Below are 22,025 nucleotides of genomic sequence, written 5' to 3'. Positions count from 1 at the left end.
GCCAACAGTAGCTACACAGGTTGTGCAGGCTCTGCCCCACCTTTGGAAGGCCAGGTAGTCACTAAGTAATGTACTTGCTGTTACTGGCTACCAAACCAGATGGTAAAGGAGAAAACCCCACGTATATTCTTAAAGACAAATGTGATTAACTTCACAGGCAGAGGAAAAATATTCTCCAGGTTTTATATTTGAAACATGGGAAACACTTGTTTTGGTTCTCACCTTGCAAAGTCTCAAAAGGAAGAAAATTAACATGTCAGAGAGGAGCAGGTCGTGTGCAGGTTGGATCTGTTCTGCCGGCCACGGCATTGGCTGGAAGGAGGGAATGGCCGCTGTTGTGCTTGGACCTTTTCCAGCTCATTCAATTGTCAGCAAATTCGGAATTCCCTTCACCAGCCTGGAACAGGAAGGAGTGGCAGCACGCTGCACCGCAACGCTTGCTCCTCTTGCCACGGCCTGGACAAGCCCAGTCTAAGTGAGCGTACGTGTTAAACTTTCCGGCATCCTGAAATCTGAGACAGTGGGATAATAAATAAAAATCCATTTCCCTTGCAAGGTACATTGTTTCGAAATATTTTAGTTTGAATGACAACTTCCACCCAAATTCTCATTCCTATGAAGTGGATGCAATCATGTGTAATTCAGATGAAAACACATCCTCGTTTACATAGAACATTGGCGGGAAGGATTTTTAACCACAGTGTGTTGCTGGACATGACTGTGTGAAGCAAAGAGTTCAAAAAATAAATAGGAATGTGGTTTTTTACCAGCATAAATGACAAATTTTGTTTGCTTACTTTTCTTGGTATAATTAGCTAATTTAGAATTAATACTGATGCCTTAACTAATTTGAAATGGCAGAGGTCCTTGTGGTCACAGTGCCTCATCTTGTTTCTGTAAAGAAAAGTAATTCATATTATGTTAAATTATGAAAAAATCTACCCATGGAGACACTAATTATCAGTTAAGAAAACATCTTTTGATGTTGAGGACATTATTTTTGTATTTCCAGCAGGGCTGATAACTGTAGCTCTGTCAGCATCTGACTTTAAAGCAAGATGTCACTGAAAGTTCAAACTGCTGATGGAACAGAGAGCGAGTCCTCATTCATTTCTGTGGACTCAAGGGGATGGGCAGAGAGGGAATAGATCAAGTGACCACGATTCATTTTGGTTTCCCACAGGCAGCTAAACGGCTGATAATCCCTATGACTCTTACTAAATGCGGAAAATTCATATTAGAACACCAGAGCAACCTGTGAAGGTAACCAAATGCTACCTAATTAAGTACAGTCTGAGGTGGAGACCTATGAACAGGAGGCAAGTTACTAAAAACAAAAGGCTTTGAGATCAACCTCAGTTTTCCAGTTTCAGTGCAAGCAACGAATTTAATAACACGCTTCTTCCAAATGTTTCCAAAAAGGTTATTTAGCCTTGACTACAATCTGTTTGCATACTGCTTGTCTTAAGTTCATTTGATTTCAGTATCTAATCTTGCAAGTTTTAACAGAGGCAATATTTTGATAGGACTACAGTGTTCAGCTTCTGGAGATCACAGGCAGAAAATAAATGCTTGACGTCTTGTTAAAGCTTAATCACACATAAAATATTGGGAATGAGCAGGGGCAGAAGTAACGTCTTCCACCATCCATCCCAGTTCGCAGAGCGAATGTCCTATTTCACTCTGCTTCAAAGACTGCTTGCTTAGCACAGCAACTGGTTTTCTGGTGTCTGATTTTACCAGACATTATCCTCAAGTAGCTGTTTTTATTCTTCTCTGAGAACAAATAATGAGAGGCACATCTAACATAAGCAAATATATGACGCATTAAAAACTAAACATTTCACTGCTCAAAAATGCACAGTTCCCCTGTCTACGTATTTCATTGTACAAGCTAACAAGTCAGTGAATGTTAATGCTGTGAATAAGATTCTTTCCTTAATGCTCTCATTAAGCCTTCTTTGCAACTACCATTTGAGCACAGGAATATCCTTTAAAGTAAGGAAACATTCATACATATATTAGTTATCAGACAGCTCGCTGCCAAGCCAACCCTAACATCACCTGTTATTTCTTGAGGAACAGTTTCCGTGTAGAAATGCGCATTTGCATTAGGAAATAGTAAAGAGGGCGTTCCCACTTCAAAGCTGTTCTACAGTTATGAGGAACTTCTTTCTCTTCCTACTTGATGCTGACACATGAGATGTCCCATCACTGGCAGGTATGGAAACATAAAGCCGGGTGGTTTAGGCTGCCAGTCCCAGCTGCCATGACCCACTACTGAAACATTGTACCACCCAGTAGAGGTAAAAAGATGAGACAACTACTAAAACCAGAGCTAATAGGAGAAAGTTTGTTATGGCCAGGCATGGAAGGGCCAGGACGTGACTGTGGCTACAGCCACCTGGCAGGCGAGCGGGCACGTGGCAGCTGCCACCCCCACCGCGGTTACGTTCATTCCCATGGCAGCTCCACGCAGCTAACAACAGCCTCACAGCAAGGTCTGCAACACTGAAAGATCTGCAGCGCTTTTTCGGAAAAGTTTTTTGTATTATCTGGTTTATCACTCAAAATTATTTCCTCTTATTAGGGAGCAAGGACTCCCCAACCCCAGTAAAGGGGTTTTAGTAATTATTGGTTCAAAGCTGATACGTGCAAACACAGTTCTCTTGGACACATATACATTGGAAAATATTCTGTAAAAAAATGGAAAAATAAAATACATCATAGAGAGAAAGCATTAGACCAGGATATTAAATTAACCTCCAGTCTAAATGAAATCCAGCTCCAATGCAGCAGATACCAAATGGGAAAAAAACCAACCAACCAAACAGAAAAAAACACCAAACGCACACAAGAAACCCTCACAGAACGAAGGCCACAGAAACAACCCAAAAGCTCTTCAAGCAATAAGAATAACATACCCAGCACTGCTCGTAATAAGAAAACATAACACACACAATAAACTCCCACAAACCCCACAACTCAGAGAGCCATTACTTTTTCTAATTGACATTTTGCTTCACTGGAAGTAATTTCCCCATTAGTGCTTTGTCAAAGTCAGGTATTCAATAGAGTTCTACTAATAAACAGCTGTTTTTCTCCTCTAGGAGACCCATTAAAGCCTCATCCTATTCAAAATTATAGTGGTGGTGTGTCCCTTTCTGGGTAGCCAGCAATTGAAATATCTTCTAAATATATCCCTGTCTTTCTTTCTTGAACATTGTTTAGAAAGGTGTACTGTTGTTAAAAAAAATACAGTGCAGCCTTTTAAATGAATCAGTAATGGCATTATCTGTGTGTATTCAAAGCTTTCTCTTCTGTTTCCATACAAAAAAAAAGGCACAGAGATGTAGGGAGGTGGCTCAGGTGCTCTAACGAAGCGAGATGAGCGGTCCCACGTGGAGCAACCAGCCTGTCCAGAAGCGTTCTGCGTAATGTGTCAGCAGCACCCCAGCTGGGAACCCAAGGACTTGTATTGGGTCTGTGTGAGTCAACGAGTGCGTTACCACAGGAGACCACGGCTCCTCAGCACACTGCAAGCACCAGAGCCACAAGGGTGCTAACAGGACATAGCATAAAGACAAGGAATCTTCTGTCTTTTTTTAGAAAGCCTGAGCTTAACTTATTCTTGCCTTTCTATTAATTCCAAGTCTTGGGCTGTCACAACTCATGAGGAGCAGATGGAGCAACCTCACATTACTTCAACTGTTGTGTTCCAGTCTGGTCAGCCAGATTCCTTCCTATAGCTGGAGATCTGTAACTCCAGCAGGGAATTCATCCTGTCCTGCAGCTGAAGAGAGAGATGGATGGACTGAATTGTCCCTGTAGATGCCTCTACTGACTCTTGCCACAGTCCCGGTGGTTCACTTAGACATGGTTCATAACCACGACCTGAGCTCAGGCTAACCATGGAGGAGGCAATGTCCACCTCTCTCCAGACCTAACGCCTCCTCTGCAAATGTGGAAGGCCAAGGGGTGGCCTAGAAGCCTCTGGGCATTGGGAGAGATTGCACCTGATTTTTCTGAATCACCAAAATTAGTTTTTTGCATGAAGGCTACCAAATATAGGGACTAGCCGTGCTCTGGGTGTCCAGGACAACAACCTAATAAACAAAACAGAACAGCTGTTTGCACACCGATGTTACAGCTGCTTCTGATTTGTGAAGGTTTGAAGGACAGGTTTTTTTAATCTGTAACTTATGCTATGCAACTATCAACTTCAACTTGAGTTCAAACCTTACATGTCATGTGACTAATATTTACTTCAACCCCTTTCTCTGATCACTGTTCCCACAACTAACCATAGCCTGTATTATCATTCCCAGCACCCACTGCCCTTCAGAAAATATCTACTTTTGCTAAGGCAACAAAATAAACTCATCCTAAGAATCAATATACCAGAAAAGGTAAAATAAACCAAAATAAGACAAATTATAATCTCTCTGAACAATGTGGCTGCTCAGGTTGTTTAGATGATTTCTGGCAGGAAAAAGAAAATATTTGTAGGAATCTTAAGCTGTTAAAATTAAGGTTCATTTTTATTTGCATCCAACATCCCTGGGCTATCCTGGATCTATCAAAGGCTAAAGATGCCCCACACTTGAGCTTCTAGACCAGCCATGCTCTCTCCAAAGAGGCCGAGGTGTCCTTTCGCACAGGCCTTCCACTGCTCCCAGCAGAACTGCTTACCTCAGCAATTGCCTAATAAAAAACATACTAAGATATGTGTTTTACTTTAAAAATTCTTACTCATTTTTTCACATTAAATATTTTCATTTCTCATTTTGAAACAAAACGCAACAACACAAAGGTCTTCTTAGCCCTTCAGCCCTGCGCTGTACTGACAGAAAATCCTGTTATGTGTAAAGAGGAGAATTGAAGCCAAAAAGCAGTCACAGATCTGGTTATACCCAAAATGATAAGCTAATAAGTATCCAAAGATTATTGAGCCTGGTATGTTCTATAAAAGATTTGGAGTCTAAACAATGTCAGCACTACTACCTCATGTCTTTGGGAAGAAAGCACTTCCTTGCTCCCGTGCACAAATGTACCTTTGCCCAGATCATCAGCAGTGCAGAGAATTCACAGCAACAGCTCTGTTTGTAAGGAGCATGCAACAGGAGCAGCGCATGCACACACATTTGCACAGAAACGTAGAGTACCGTGCATTAAACCCATTCCAGGTAGTGTAACTTTAATCCAGACACTAATTAAAGAAGATAATGCCTTGGGTTCCTCACTTATTGGCACTCTGATTTGGTTTGACCAAGACTGTTGCTCTCACAGCTCTTTAATTCCACCAAAGCACAGTTCATTCAGGTTACCCAACCTCTTCTGCCCCACCTTGGGCCAGCAATTAATTTACAACCCCTCTCCACAGTGAAATGGAGATGGATAGGAAGACTTCCCTACCATAGGCCTCCTCCCTTTGCCTCTTTCTCCTTCATTTCTTCCAAGCTGCAGAAAGGAGTCACCATTCCCAGCAGGTCTCATTCCAGCCCCCACCACAGCACTGGCCCAACCTGGTCTACGGCATTTGTCAAACATGGATACTCAAACAGGAACTCATCATCCAGATATTTTCACTGTTAACAACAACCTGAGCACTGGTTAATAGTATATATACATTATATACAGAACATAGGTTCCCCAGTTGCCCGATGTTCACGGTGTATCTCCTCACAGCTCCACAGACCCCATCACGTCCTTTGAAGCGTGCACGTGTTTCAGTGAAAACGCCAGCTGAGCCAAAGCCTTCCTGCTTTGACAAACGAGGCAACAGCTACGACCTTCCACACAACTCCACCCAACCTAGTTAACTGAAGTAATGTAGCGCACGGGCTTTGTAGACGAGTATTGTCATCTCCCCCCACTCTGCTCCTCCTTTTTTTGACTAAAAGGCATGCTTAGGAATAGTGTAAGATTAATCATGTTCATTTATTTCATTTTACCACAGTCCCATACAGAAGGTGAAGTGTTCATTACAAAACATAAACTCCAGCAGTAACTGGGATTGCTGTTCTCATTCGGTGTGTTTCAGCAGATTTGGTTCAGGCAGCAGATTTCGACATTGTTCTTCAAGGTGTTTCACAATATAATACCATCAAAAACAGGGATAAGGCAGAGGATCTAGCCTTCAAGAAAAACATTATTTTGATGAGTACATGCCTCAACGCAGTAATGATTAGAGTTTCAATCACTTTTTCAAGAAAGAGAGGAAAACAAGAGAGAAAAAGAACAGAGAACGCTGTCTGTTACTGTGACCCAATTTGAGAGCTGAAATAGACCCATTATTGTTTAGAGAAGAGCATTCCTTTTTACTGTGCACCAATTTAACCCAGACAATAAATGTATATTTAAAATTCAATTGATTTAAAAGCGTAAATGCTGCCAATCTTCCCAATCAAAGAACTTTTCTTATTCCCTTCATATGGCACACTGCCACAATAGGATAAGTGAGAAGAAATATTTCATAAAGTGTATTTCTGAGCCCTGTTCTTAATAGAACTTTTTTTGCTGTTGGTTCATACAGGAGGTAGTATTTTATATGTGAGCCATTCAAAATTAAGTATAAATTTTACCCCTGCACTTCTTATATAAGTTAGTTTGCATTAAAATCGAACTTCAAGACAAATTAATAATTTGACAAAAATAGAGAAACATGGATACATATCAAAGGGATGAGTTTAAACAGATGAAAAGAGTGATGTTACTATGCTAAAATTCACCTCACAATAAGCTTTTTAGTGAAAGGACTTTTACAAATTTATTTGCTTCACTGCTTTTCTTATCTGTGCAATAGGCCACATAGAAGTTTCCTGCTTTTTCTAGAAAAGCAGCTCATAGTGTTAGATTATTTCTAAGCCTTCTACTATCATTGTAGATATCTACTGCCTCTCCTTATCCTCCTAAGAAATAATGCAATCCTAATTTATTTCTCATTAAAGATGCATTGTACCACTAATCAGCTAAAGGTATTTTACTTGAAGCTTCTGAAGTTTATTTTTAAGTCATGAAGATTTTAATTGCTTTGCTTTGCCCTTGGGTTCCTAGAAATTAAATATAAACACAAAACTTCCTATGGAAGTAAAATATAACCCATGACATTTCCATACTCTTAGACACCATTATAGCAATGCAAATGTAAGCACTTACATTTATTGCTTTCTGTTTCCACTTGATTCTCTCTTCCTTGCCCCTTTCTTCTTTCTTTAAAGCAGCAAAGTAAATAATTCTTCCCCTTGTTGACTTCACCTATTAGTTGGCACTACTGTGCTCAGGACATTTACCTACTTCCCCATCCTCCTTTAATATACAAATCCGGTTACACAGGCCGTAAGGGCAACACATCCACCTGGTGAGGTGATCTGACCATCAGGGTGTCGGGGCCTTGACACAGGTATCGACTACATGCACACAGGTGCTCTAATCCATCACAAAGAAGGGCATTAAATTATTCAATGTCCTTTTTTTGACACATATTCATCAGTATGAAGTCTTGCTGTTATTTATGTTTTGCAAATGTAGGAAGGGTATTTGATATAGAATTATGCAACCCTTAAAGTGAGGTATTCAAAGACATACTGTCCCCAAATGAAGCTGCCACTGTTCCGCAGTTTCAGTCATAAGGAACACTGGCACTGCAGACTCCGGGATCTGTGATCCAGGAGCATTGTTTCCATGTTTCCCACAATGGTAGAAGGCAAAAGCCACTTACCTGTGGGATGGTGACTGCAGTCAAGGTCTCAGAAATCTCACAGTTCCAGGAAGACCTGCTGATTAGCGTTCCCAGTTTTAATTAAATCTGGTGTAGATATTGGCCTTGGGGACTGAAACATAGTGAAGATATTGTTCTGAAACTAGGACACAGCCTGACAGAGCCTCAGCACAAAAACTGGAGTTGGCAGGAAACCAGACAACAGAGTCGTGTCAGACTCGGAGACCTGACAGAGGCTGAGATTCCAGCTCTACACCCAGATCTTGGTTAACCAAGGTGTGGAGGGGCGGGGGTGCAGGACAGAGGCTGACCTCATTGTTTAGGTGAAGTTACTAGCCAATATTGCAATTAGTTGGTTGCTTCAGCTGGAGCAACTGATTACTCAAGCTAAGTATTTTTTTGCTGGAAAACTGTTTATTTATAATGGAAAGATGCCCATTTCTCTCGAGGAGATAATCCCCTGCATTACTACTGATGGCTTCCCTCCTTCTCCGCTGGCTGTCTTCACTTTCTGCCTCAAAGACAAGCAACAAGGGACCTTCAAGCACACACTGAGTGAGAACCTTCACCTCCCAGGCACAGCGTAATGCCGACTCATCTTCCCACACACCTCGCTGGTGGCTTCTTGCCATCTCAACTACCACTGCACAAAGGATATTAATTAAATATTCCTCCCACTAACCCTGAACGAATGACATCTTCAGTAAGGTCTGTTAATGAGACAGAGATCAAACTGATGCTTGGTAGCAGCACTCAAAAATTTTCAGCATAATATTAAAACTGACATGTCATAATTCACTCACAGTAGTCGTGTTAGTACACCGTCCCAATGTACTTCTAATGCACCACAGACTAACTGGTGAATATTACTGTTTACTACAAAATAATAAACATATTTAAAGGGAATGATTCGGCCAACATGATCAACTTTTAATTTTAATGAATCTTCAATTTCCTGTATTTTAAGAGAAATAAATCTCTTTTTACCCTGAAAGATACGGAAGATATCTAGAACTGTATGCCAGTGAGAAAAAACACAGTTCTGAAAGTGTCACTGAGTACACAAATCACTAATGTAATACTCAATTAATGATAAGGTTTATTTCTTACCTTTTGAACTCACAGCCTCATGGGCTGAGATAAAAGTTCGCAATTTTATTTTAAAGTTACATTCAACAAGCAAAAGATGAATTGCTGCAATTTACGATGATCTCACGTGGCTGTTTCTGAGCTGTCTCCATATTTTGTTTTACAGCTTTCTTCTCAGATGTTTATCTCATTGTCCTCTTTATCTCAATGCTAATGGCAAGCTAGAGAAATGGCCCATTGCAAGAAGTTTCTAGCAGGAGTGTATTTGTAGAAATTACTTGAAACATTTAAGCAAAATATTTGTAAATCCTAGTATTAAAAAAAAAGCCCTCCAAACCTTGAGGCATTTTTAAATTATTGTTTTGACAGCATGGATGAATGCCTATTATATCTTTATTATTCTGCACTGACTGGTCAGCCCATCTGTGCCTTTAAACATGAGCTGTGTTCTCTGTAGGAAAATACTGGAGCAGGCTGATAGACTGCAATGCCAAAGGAAAGAGGTTGCCTAAACAAATTGTAACAACTTGTTTTCTTCAAAAAGTGCACATCAGGGTTTGCCAGATGAGGGGGAAAAAAAGGCTTAATTGTGAAATCTCTCAGCACAACAGTCAAGGTAAACGAAAAAAAAAGAAATCTGCATTGTTTAGCACAAGAAAAACTAGCAAATATAGAGTGCATCCGTCAGCACCGTTTATTTCTCAGCTGGGGAACTCAAGAAAACCTTTTCTTCAATGTTTATGCTCATCTTTGACTCATTACTTTAATACTAGCAGAGAAGGAAATTATGCCCAGCCTTTTCACTGCAGACACTTAACAGGGTCTCCAACTGTGCTTAGGATTTCTTACAGTATAAGACACTGAAGCACTACAGGCAGTACAGGATAAGCTGTGAATTCAGACACTGATGGTGTCAACCTAGATTCAATGTAACTATTTCAAATTAACACCTATGTCCAGAAATAGCTGTGGGAACTGCCCGGCCAGCTCTCCACATTCAGAGCCTGAAGAAGGAAGAAAGATGAAAGGATAGACTGATAGATTTTTTTCCACAGACTGAATTTTCCTCGACTGAACCCGCCCTGAAAACCGGTACCATGACAGCAAGTAACGTACTACTGAGCAGTCAAGTGCTCTGCACCTTTGTATCACCTCAGCCCTGGGCAGCTAATATTTCGGTGATGAGTACTGAACAAGAAATGTGACTAATGCTTTTTAATGCACTTAGAAGACTTGATAAAAATAACCATTTATCACAGAAAGCGTTTTAGTAAAAACACCGTATGAATTTGAACAGTCTTACAGCCTCTACAAAGTAGAACCAAGTTTCACTCAAATTAAGACTCTAAAAGCCTTCAGAAACATTATTCAGAAACATTTTGATGTGCTGGAATTGCTAGCCACTTTTTAAGTGACATCAAAGGAGGAGGAAATTAAAATCTCGGTAATCCTCTGAAATATTCTAATTTGATTACTTGACCTGGTATCAAACTGTCTGGAAGGGTTGTATTCAGCAATGTCAGCCTGTCATCATCTCTACTCCTGGACATTAAATTTCACTCAGCACAATGTAAAAGTAGCAAAGGTACTGGGAAAATGTAATACCTAATACTCAGCATCAACCAATATATGTGAAAGCTATTTCACTTTGTTACCCTCCCTGTAAATGAGGACATTATGACTCTGAACTAAGGCCAATCAAATGCTATGCCAATATTTTATTGAACACATTTCATAATATGTTTTGGACAAATTGTTGAGTAAGTTATTTGCAGTGTCACACATACGAGTAATACGTTCCTCAAATGATCATTTTGTGAATTTTGCAGTGTCAACTAATTCATTTGAGCATTTTCACCTAGAAGCGCTCAAAACCCACAACTGCTTCCTTGACCCCATAGTTATATGTCTTTAGGTACCACCGTTAGCCAAAATCCTCCAAGAGGTTGTGTTTGGCTGACAAGCAGCCAGGGTGCTAGCTTTTCTTAATACCAGGAGCCATGCAAGTAGCAAAAATGGTCTTGTTTTAAGATGTAAGTAGCGTGTCCAGGGCTGGAAAATCGGCTCCTCAGCCTTTGTATACTTCTTCTGAAGTTTTCACCTACAGTACTGTTCGGTGACAGTTGGGGAAATAAGCAGTGGCCACCTCAAAACCAAGAACTAGAGTAACATAGCAAGGCTACGTTATGTGAGCTACAGAACAATGATAAAAGGATAATAACTTTATCCTTTATAAAGGAGATAATTTCTTGTCCTTTTATGTATATCCTTTCTATCCTTATAGATAACCTTTATAAAGGACCTCAACATCCTTTTTATACATTTATGTATATATTTTGGTTAGTGAAACAAATTGTTGAACCTTTTATGAAAGCTTTTGTGCTTACTCTAAAGGAATTAGTACAAAAGTACAAGTCAACGTTTTGAGCCCTCAAATTCTGGTGTGTTTTTTACTAAAGGTCACTGAAAATATAATCTACATAAAGTTAGATACAAAGGGGTATATTTGAAATTCATATTTGATTACAAAAGGTCTTCAAAAGCTGAACTACTTGGGAAGTTACTAATTAGCTGTCAATTATCTTATAACATGTCATATTCAGTAAATCCATAATTAGAACTCGCCCTCATCTTTATATGTAAATTACACCGTGTGTTAACAAAGATAAACCCCCAGTGAGGTACACTTCAGATTGTAGGCTTGCATTCACTCTGTGCTTTTGACTTCACTTCCAACAGCATGTTTTCCAGTTCTGCTGGATGATAGTGTTTAAGGGAAACTGAGAGCAAGAAAGCAAAATACTGCTTTGAGATAGCAAATGCAGCCCAAATCACCATACCTCCTTCTGCTGAGGCCAGAGCAGATGATCAGTTTGGTGAACATGCTTACAACCCTTCTGAAAGACAAAGAAGTCCCGTCCCTTCCAGAGCATTCTACAGTTGGAGGCAGTTGATAAAGCACATTGATCATCTGGTTGTTCAGCGCGAGACTGGTCACTGTCCCTCTTCAGCACTGCCACGCCACACAGAGCACTCTGTCCTAAGAGCAACGCAGATTTCTTTTGGAACAGTATGCACACGCACGAAGAAAGCATAAGGGAAAGCTCATTTCGTGGTTATGTTCAACACAAACACATTTTTTAAATTTACCTAGTCTGCTTTAAGACACAGAGCCTCTTTACTATTTCCGTCTAGCACAACGCACCCCAGAGACATCTCTGTCAGCTACCATTCTTTCAGCCATCTATGCAGAACGGCTGAGAGCCTCCACACTAGTATTGATAAAACTTGTCAATGAGCTGCACATGGTAACAATCTTTACGAAGCTTTTTTCAACACGTGTCTCAAGAAAAGTAGATCTGATAATGCACCTCCAGCAGATAGCAATTTTCAGTAAACATTTCATTTTCTCTCCATTCCAGGTGATATCATACAACAAAAGAAAGCTGGATGATTGAGTTGCAGAACAAAAGTATTTGTTCAAAAGACTGAAACCCACAGTCAAAATGAGGCATAAATGTTAAAAGCAATAGGAAGCGTTAACACTTCTCTGTTGCAGAGTACATCCCAATCATACAGAGGAATTGTACAAGCCTTGTTCCTATTTAAGAAAACCTATTTATCACCACAATTGTGGATGTAAGAATTTGCATCCTGACACATTTATTTGTGCAAATAGCCAAAGCACTCTCAGTCTCCCTGCAATTCCATCCAGCTGCAGGCTGCAGAGAAGATAAGGCAGCACATCTGGAGGACAATGTGTATATACGGTTTCAGAGAGGACAGCAGAACAATTTGGCTGCTCCAGAATGTTTGCACAATATTTTTTCAAGTTCTGCGTCTGTCATTGTTTTATCACACATACAAACACACCACCCTCCCTTTTAGTCCTCTACATCAGTTACCTAGTGGAAGATCTTGGGAGGGCCAATGGAAGAAGATGGTTTCCTATCTTGGAAAAGATTTGCCAAATACTTTTACCATTTTTAAAAGTCCCATGACAAGCACCTGATTTTTTTCATTCTGTTCCAGTAAGTACCTGACTGGGTTTTCAGTCAGCTGAGCACCAGCTATCCCTACTAGACTCTGTGGTTCCATCACACTTAAGTGCTGCAGTGAAAGCAGGACTTTTGGGGGAAAAGTCAGCAAACAATTATCATGTTACATGACATGAAAAACTGATCTACGGAACTACGTATCCTAACACAGCTGCCAGCCTCGGCCACACCTGAAAAGCTACTGCAGGTTCAGTGCTCTACTGTGAACACCAAGAGAGCTGCACAGCGCCACAATAATGCTTTTTAAGGTAGCCAGTAACTACAGTAACCATGTTGTGGTATAGAGCAAAGGAACAGGAATGGAAGTGATTAACTGCAGGTTATTGTCTGATGATTACAGCTTATTTATGTCCTACAATAGAGCATTTGCAATTCTTTAAGATATTGGTTGTTTTTACATTGCAAGGTGAGAGAAGAAAATGGATGTGTGTATGAAAGGTGGCACTTCTGAAACCAAATGCTGTCACAGAGATTTAAATGTTTCAAAAATATTTACACATTTCTGCTTTCAAATGCCCATCTCCAGACACTGCGGTTTTCATCTGAACAGGGGCTGACCTGTACTATCACTGAGTTCACAGAGAATTACAGGGCAAGAACCCAGGGAAAAGTAATTTTGGCAACCATCCATTAGGATGAACATAATCACCACCCTCCAAATGGCTTTCTCCTTTGTACATACAAGAACTGTCTGTATGTAGTGCTATCAGAACTGAATATGGAAAAAAGAAGAAGCCTAACAGATGCAATAGGGCACAATAATCTGGAACTTCACTTCTAATTCAATTTAAAGTCTGCTTATGATCGCAACTAAATTACAAAATTCCTGGGAATTTTTACTTCTTTGGATGCTGCAAAAATGAGGCTAGAATATTGCAAGGCCTCATTTTGATATTATCTCACTGATTTGAACTGTTCTTAAAAAACGACAATTTCTCTTGGCTTCCTGGACACTAAAATCAAACTGGGTTACTTTCTTCGTCATAACCATTATACGAAACATATATTAAGCCTGCCACATCGACTCATTCCAGACACACTAATAAACTTGTTAGATTCTACCTGCATATGCTAGACCATCATCTGACTAATTATGCTTCTACAATGTTCCTCATTGACTGTGAAACCTCTTTCGTGACAATGAGTGAACAGTTCTTCCTTTTGTACAATACAAACAAAATGTATGTTATTTTTAGAGTCAGCTCAAGTTTTCACCCCAACAGTGATTGCAAACACAGTAAGCAAGAGCTTAATACTATATGTTACACTTCTAGGCAACACATTAAATTCTGGTATCCTGTGGAGACATAATCCCATCAGAGCTCTAAGCACATGTAATACTTCTATTTATTGATGTGTTGAGAGAAAAAGAAGTAACCTTAGCTCACTGACGTTATTTCATACTCCTACACCAGCTAGAGAACTACGTCACATGGCGACTGGTTACGCTGTCCTTCACACTGCTATTCAGTAAAATATTCCTTTGAATACAAGTCTCAAGTAAGCCAAGAGCTTGCCAGTTACTTCGGTTTGCTGAATTTCATTAGAAACTAAATAACAACAACACAAAAATTTAACACTTTCGGGCTCCAAGATGCAGGCTTCTGTCCAAGACAAATTATGATAAAACTTTGATCCCAGGCACACAAACCCAGTGATAAGTCCTTCGGTAAGCAAGGGGTTGGGAGGGACATCAGCTCCCAACGGGAGGCTTTAGCATCAGCAGGTTGAGCTGAAGCCCCCAGATTGTGTCACTCCACGGTCTGGGAGTAAAGGATACGAAGCAGATGAAAGTCAAGAATATGCTTTATTAAACAGGTACTGGACTGGGAGGATCCTGAAAAGGCTAAATTACAAATAATGAAAGTTAGCACAACCTACTACCATTGTTGGAACTATTTCAATGGGTATGGCCTATGCATGTCCTTTTTGGACCTCCATGATATATTCTGACACACTACTGAGTCCTGATATGATAACGTGCAAGAAGTATTCTGGAGGCAACAGAACGCTCCTTAATATTCCTATAACATTCCTACTTGTGCATGTTGTTGCCTGCAAATATGCCAGAAACATGATTTCATTTCATTTCATACAGACAGACAGGCTTTGTTGATACATCAAGCTACAAAACAGAGACAATTTTCTTTTCAAAGGGAGCTCTGGAGGTCATCTGTCCAAACGCTGCTCAATGCATGTACTTGAGATGAAATAAGCACATAACCTCTTCTTCCATTGACACCCAGCATAAAATATTTATGAAAAATAAAATCTTACTTTGGCACCCTCTGACTGCAGTTCCACTTACTGTTCCAATTTGTTAAAGAAAATAAAACGATATTAAAAGTCTCACCACACTGGTTTCACACTCTGGATAGCCATGCTGTTTTGCAGCCATTTGTTTATTAGTCTTTAAGCTGGCAAGCTGGAACCAAATGTCACACAAACACAAGCCCCAACATCTACAACAACCTGGAATCTCAGGCTGGAAATTCCATTCCACTTGAAAACAGAGCTTTAAACCCTTTGTGACAGATGGGGATGAGGTTATTTTGTAAGCATCTACTTGTTAGCAAGTTATTTCTATTAGTATCATTAAAACCTGCCTTTCTTATTTGTTCAAAGAGAATGCTAGTCTGATCATAGCTCGTGTATACCCATGGTGTTCAACTTCTAGGATGTATGAATCCATGCAATAAAAAAGAGATGTGTTTTTGTATTTAATCTCCTAGAAGCCTAATATTGTAGACATACACAATTTTGGCTGCCAATTCTTTTTGTCAAGATGAGGTTTTTGGAAAAAGCCGTTTATATCTATTAAAAGTCTATACAGCTAGATCCAGATTGCATTGAGTATATACCTTAAGCAAACCTTAAGAAATTCTGACTTGCCGTCAGATAAATTTGTCAGAAACAAAACATACATGTGCAAAAAGAGAAATGAAAGTTCCCTGTTTGTTTTTCTTATTTGTCTGCTTGTTTCACATGAACTCCAAAGTCACAGAGCAGTAAAGCACAGGAAAATGGCAGTATTCTACAGTGTGTCTGCCCATGGGTAAGGTACTACTAGAACTCCCTAATATCAACCCAGTTTAGAGCTGAGAGATTCCACGACCTTGCTCCTTGACACACTCTTCCCAGGGTCATTTTCATTCCCAGAGGTTCAAAACGGAACAACCAAGCTTTTCTGGAAAATGTTTCAATACTATAATCTAGATGAAGAAATGACATTAGTCTGAGTACATTACCAAAGTATGGGTTATAAAAGGAAAAGAAACGAAACCAGAACAATTGGTCGAGTGCCAGCCGTTGCTAACCAATATAACACACATCGAGACTGTGCTTTTGGGGGGTTGGGATGCCCTTCACAGGTTTCTTTGTGAAAATGCTGGCTTCTGTATTTTGAAGTTTCTGATTCCTATACAGGCTGAAAATAACCTAAAATAACCTACGAAGATCATCTTTCTGCAATACATTAGCTCATATACCCCCAAAATAATGAAAAAACCCACCAAGAACATTCTTTAACATGTCGAGTTGATCATGATTTTGGGGACCTGACTCATTTTTACATGTTTGGGGTTGGCAATGTCAAGTACTTTGCTTGCAAACACTCCGGCACAGCATGTCAAATTCAAGAGAAGCAGGAAGGATATTGTCACACTCAATAATTTTCTAGTTAAATAAACATTTCTCACCTGCTGGATTTGCTGTCAAGTACATATCATACACTTACTCTCTTTAGATACTACCAGTGGGACTTCCTCCCACTTCTTATTTCTGAAATCCAGCATGATGGATAAACACTCCATGGCTGTTTTACTCAAATCTTAACTGCAGAGATGCTCTTACAGCACCAGCAGGTTTCCTTTGGACGATAACCATCGACTGCATACCAGTTACAATTTCTTCTGCCTAATCAAACTCAGTATCCCAAGATCTTTACTGAGAGGAACACATTCCCAGTTAATAATGCAGTGCTATCCATACATTTTAGAAGTTTCTTTTGCCATATTGAGCTCAGCCTATTTCTAACGTAATACTAGTGCTATGTCTGTTCTTACAAGCTGTGTGTTCAGAAGTCAAGGAGCTTGAGGTATTTATTCAAACGAACCAACAGTGTAGGAGCATTCCTCAACAGAAATTAGATGCTGTGCAAACAAAGAGTTACAAAATGCAAAAGATACAGCAAATGGAGCAGTACCAACTTCATGTACAAGTGCTATCATATAAAAAATTCTAAAATGTACGTAAAAACTTTTTTTTACTGTGCTAGAACAGAAATACGTTATTTCATAGTACTGCATTTCACAAGCCTTATTTTTTTAATCATCCCATTAAAGACAAAATATGTGCCCCAATATAACATCTGAGATAATTCCTTTTAGATCTGAATTTCACTCCTTCCTGTCTTTTCCATTTTAGCCTGTTTCATTAACAATGATCCTAAAGTCAATGCTGTCTCTTTACTACCAGGAATTCAAACAGAGCAAACTAAACAGCTTAATAGTAATCTCAATATATATCCTTCTTGTCTTCCTTCTGCAATGCTCTTGTAACAATCAATAAGCTACTTATTATTATAAAGTAACATATTTCTCAATGCTCTGCCAGCTAAATTCTTGCCTCAGGTTGTAAATGAAGAGCTGTGGTCCATATATTCATTAGTCCAGTTCAACAATGCTTCCTAGTGCCTGCTTGCTGACACCTGCCACGTCAAGCCAGACTCTGCACAGTATTCCATACATTTCACTCTGCCTTAGCAAAGGGCCATCTATAGCTGTTAAGATCTATATTTGTTTTTTGGCATTTATTAGTCATGGTGAGTGCTGCATTTTTAAATTTTAGGTAGAATAAATACTACATTTCTCCGAGCTAGAAAACTTCTGGAAAACAACAGGGAAACATCCTGAATTTTATTAGATCATAACATATTTCACAATTTTGTTATTTTAGATTTTTTTTCCCAGTTGTAAGTGAGAACTTATTTGGGGGAATTTGCGTAGTGGTATTCAGTACTAACCAAAAGCTTATCTGTCTGGAGAGTGCACACACGCACAGACACATGAGGCTCTTGTAAATAATAGCATTGCTTTCAAGAGCCTTGGACTAGGAGGATGGTTCTGAAGAGGAAGATCACATCACGTACATATGTATGTTTTGCAGCTACTAACCTGTTTCCCAAAAAATAAGACCTACTCCAAAAATAAGCCCTAGCATGATTTTTCAGGATTTTTGAGGATGCTCGAAATAGAAGCCCTAGATACAGTTCATTTTAAAAGTTAATTTAAATAGTGTCTGGGCAGCTATACATGCAAAAAAGTAATAACTTTTGGAGCAAAAATTAATACAAGACCCTGTCTTATTTAGGGGGAAACTGGGTACCACTATTAAGTACCAATAACTTTCAGCTATAGCATGAGGGAATGACTTCACTGATCCCTTCTTATAAGACAATGATGGCACTATAGGGTAAGCAAGCTCTGAAATACGTGTCTATTAGACTGTGATAAGAATAATACAGTGGTGTTTCTCTCAAAACAAGAAGCTTGAGCAGAGTTGCCTTTACTGTTTCCACACCAGATGGATTACATGACGATCTGTGTATAGCAGCATGGACAGGGAGATATCACATTACTACTGGCCTTCGAAAATTACTTCACTACAAACGGGTCACCAAAGCACCTATGTCCTTTGTCAGGCCTCACCCAGCAACATAAATCTCAATATTGGGAATTCCTGAAATCTGTAGCAAATCAATCCTTGCGGTTCTTGCTCCATTCGCTGCATGTAAATTTCAACTCCCCACAGAAAAATCACAGCTATTACATATTTATTACTTTTTCCTCTTCCCTCTGTCCTGGATTTCACTAGATTTCTTTTTAAGTCCCTGCCCTTGCCATGGGCAATGCAAGTCCAGAGACACTGCAAAATTATTACAAGCCAAGGACTTCTGACAGTTCTTCTCAGCTCTTACCGCTTTCTTAAGACCACAAGCTGCAGAGGACAACAATCAGGATTCAGTTTAATAATTTACCATCTGATATTGATGTTAAATCTGGTTTCAGTTACACTAGTGTGCTATCATCGTGCTTTATTTGCCTTCATGCTTTCTGAACATAAAAAGTACTTTTTTTAATATTCTATTGGGTTGATGTTGACCTTATTTTACACTTCTAGATAGCTCTCAACTGTAGAAATAACTAACATCTGGAATACATAAACATCACAAGTTTGCAAGGTCATCTTAGCAAATAATAGATTGGAAGAAGGCCAGTCTTTGCACATTTTATGGACCTTCTGTTGAACATTTCTGTACTTTATCTACGTATGACTCTGGATACTGTTTTCCAGTACAAAGAGTACCAAGTAGAAATGGAGAAAAAAAGACGTAATTTGTGTTATGGCAGAAGCTAGAAAATCTGGAGGGAATTTGTTGAGGATTCTTCATCAAAAGAAGACACTTGAGAATGCAGCATTTGGGAAGGCATCAAACCAGCAATTGTCACAGCAACAAGATTTTACTTAAGGCACAAGCCAGAAAACATCCCTTGTCATTTAAAACATTAGTTTATTCACAATCCTACTCTTCCTTAGCATAATATAATAAACATGCACATTAGTAGTTATTAATGACAGCACTTATTTCCCATTTTGCTTTGAAACCCAACAAGAAAGAGTTACTGCTATATATGTATCTGTTATTTAGCAGGTACATAAGATGCACCAGAAGATTTACAAACATTCTGATTTTCCTCAACTTCTTCATCTGGTTATGAATTTGTTTCTAAATTAGTACCAGATCAGTGTCATGGGGCTCTTAACATAAGCACAGCAACTGCAACAAAAAATAAGAATCCGCTTCTCTTCTGCAGGACTCCCCAAGGAACGATATCTGATGACTCAGACACTTTACTACTTGTTTACAGTGTTTGTCTGCATGGAGCTGCGGGAAATGATAAAAGCTGGTACCTGGGGCTAATGGAAGAAGAAAATAGAAAGATGACTGATCAAAGCAAATGTTTCTGCCTGCCTGATTATAAAAGCAACAGAAACAAAAGTTCTAGGTCACTTGCAGCAACACTTATCAAGAGTGTCTGACTGAATGCTCATCATATGGCAAAGCAGTTTGCCAAAAGAATAAGCACTAGACTGTATCACCTTTCACACATGTGCTCCTGGGTCAAATCCTGTTCAGCCCATCTGCAGCAGTCAAAACTTGTCATCAAATTAACAGATATGCAGGTGGTTCCTTTCCAGCTCAAAGGAGAAAAAGGTCAATGTGAAATCTGTAGGTAATGCAAAGATCAGAACAGAATGGCTCTCTCCCTACCCTCACACCGAGGCAGGGCTCACTCATCTGCTACAGCCACATCCTGCTGTGTGTCAAAGATGCTTCCCGGAAAAATGCAGCATGTTGTTAAAGATTCAACAAACAGTGTAGCCGTTTTCCCCATCATAAATGCTGTAGCCCACGGGGGCTGTGTGCTGATGCTTGAGAAAAACACACAGCAGTGCAGCATAAGGCTCTCCCATGCAAATCCTAATACCACTGCCATGAGAAACAAGATCTCGATGGCACAAATGGAAAACAAAGACTACAGGGATGCTAATGCATAGTCACCTGACAAGGTCTTCTGTGCATTTTTACTATTATTGATGTTATGATCAACAAAAGGACTCCCGAGCAATGGACAGAAAAATGACCAACAGCCCTATGGGGAGAGGCTGAGGGAGCTGGGCTTGTTTAGTCTGGAGAAGAGGAGGCTTAGAGCTGAGCTCAGCACTCTCTAGAACTACCTGAAGGGCAGTTCTAGCCAGGTGGGGATTGGGCTCTTCTCCCAGGCAGTCAGCAATAGGACAAGGGGCCATGGGCTTCAACTCTGCCAGGGGAAATTGAGGCTGGCTATTAGAAAGCAATTCTTTGCAGAGAGAGTGGTCAGGCATTGGAATGGCTGCCCAGGGAGGTGCTGGACTCGCCGTCCCTGGAGGTTTTTAAACTGAGATTGGACATGGCACTTAGTGCCATGATCTAGTAAACGAACTAGAGTTGGACCAAGGGTTGGACTCGATGATCTCTGAGGTCTTTTCCAACCCAGTCGATTCTGTGATTCTGTGATCTCTCTTCCCACACAGCAGAGTTTCATTATCCACTGGGACGGATCTACACAACCAAATTCATTTAGCACACTCACCAGTACGCAGGTACTGAGGTTGCGTAAAAGAAATGTTATTTTCAGGAAAATTTTCTCAGTACACTTCACTGCGAAAATGTTACAAGATGCAGAGTCTGAAAGGTCTATCACCAGCAGTAAGCAGGTTGGAAAGTCTAGGACGTGAAACACAATCCTCACAGGACAACCAGACCCACTCCGGCTAACAAGCCCTGGGGAAGAGCCTATCGAAAAGCAACTGCTCTAAGAATTGTTTTTAAACTGAAAGGAAATTCCTTGAGAGAGACATCTAATTTTCGTTACTTCATCTTAAAAGAAATTTGTAAGAGAACAACAGGAAATTTCTGGAGGATGAGATTCTTTTTTTAAAACCAGGAACACCCAAGAAGAATTATATAAACTTGCAAAGCATTTAAAGAATATGGAAATAATTCTAAGAATACATCAAGGGTCTCCTTGACTCTACACCGTGCTGAAAACAACAGGAATGGAAAGACGGTTTGCCTTGTAGTATTTAAACAGATCAACATCTTCTTGTTACTAGCAGGTCTGTGAAATGGCTGAAAACATTTTACGGTATAACTGCTACACAGATGAATACGCAAATCCGATGTGATATCTCAGAAGACCACAGTACAAAGTAAGACAGTCCACATTAGTCACAAGGGAAGCTTACGACAAAAGGGAGGCTTATTTCTTTTCATCCCTACTATGCAATCTCTGAAAACACCACTCATCTGACTATAACTTTGAATTAATATCTACAATGATAAATAGCTGCTTCAGTAGAATGTTTTAGAGCAAACTGTAAATCCATTTTTCTTTTTTCTTAAATGTCTTAATACTAATTATGACATAGATTCAATATTAGCATTCCTTTTGGGGCTGTATACTTACTGTTTATATGCAAATATGAAATAAAAGATTAGAGGAGTCACAAAGCTTACTCTTAATTTGAATCCAGCATGTGTCATAAAAAGCAAG

The 22,025-nt window shown here is 39.7% G+C and overlaps 1 long non-coding RNA gene across 11 annotated transcripts in view; it reads right to left on the bottom strand.

Annotated features, from left to right (window-relative positions):
* LOC110362167 (uncharacterized) overlaps nt 1–22,025 on the bottom strand; it is a 54,404-nt gene that overhangs the window by 26,979 nt on the left and 5,400 nt on the right. For 7 of the 11 annotated variants that reach the window (XR_010466254.1, XR_010466257.1, XR_010466261.1 and 4 more), the window contains exon 3: nt 223–512. This is a non-coding gene — a long non-coding RNA (uncharacterized LOC110362167). Of the gene's footprint in view, nt 1–222; nt 513–7,720; nt 8,480–22,025 lie in introns of those variants that run through there. The other 4 variants (XR_010466255.1, XR_010466260.1, XR_010466263.1 and 1 more) reach the window with 3 other exon arrangements.

Source organism: Columba livia, chromosome 15 (genome assembly GCF_036013475.1).
Source record: "Columba livia isolate bColLiv1 breed racing homer chromosome 15, bColLiv1.pat.W.v2, whole genome shotgun sequence".
Taxonomy (NCBI): domain Eukaryota; kingdom Metazoa; phylum Chordata; class Aves; order Columbiformes; family Columbidae; genus Columba; species Columba livia.
This window is presented reverse-complemented; position numbering and strand designations above follow the sequence as displayed.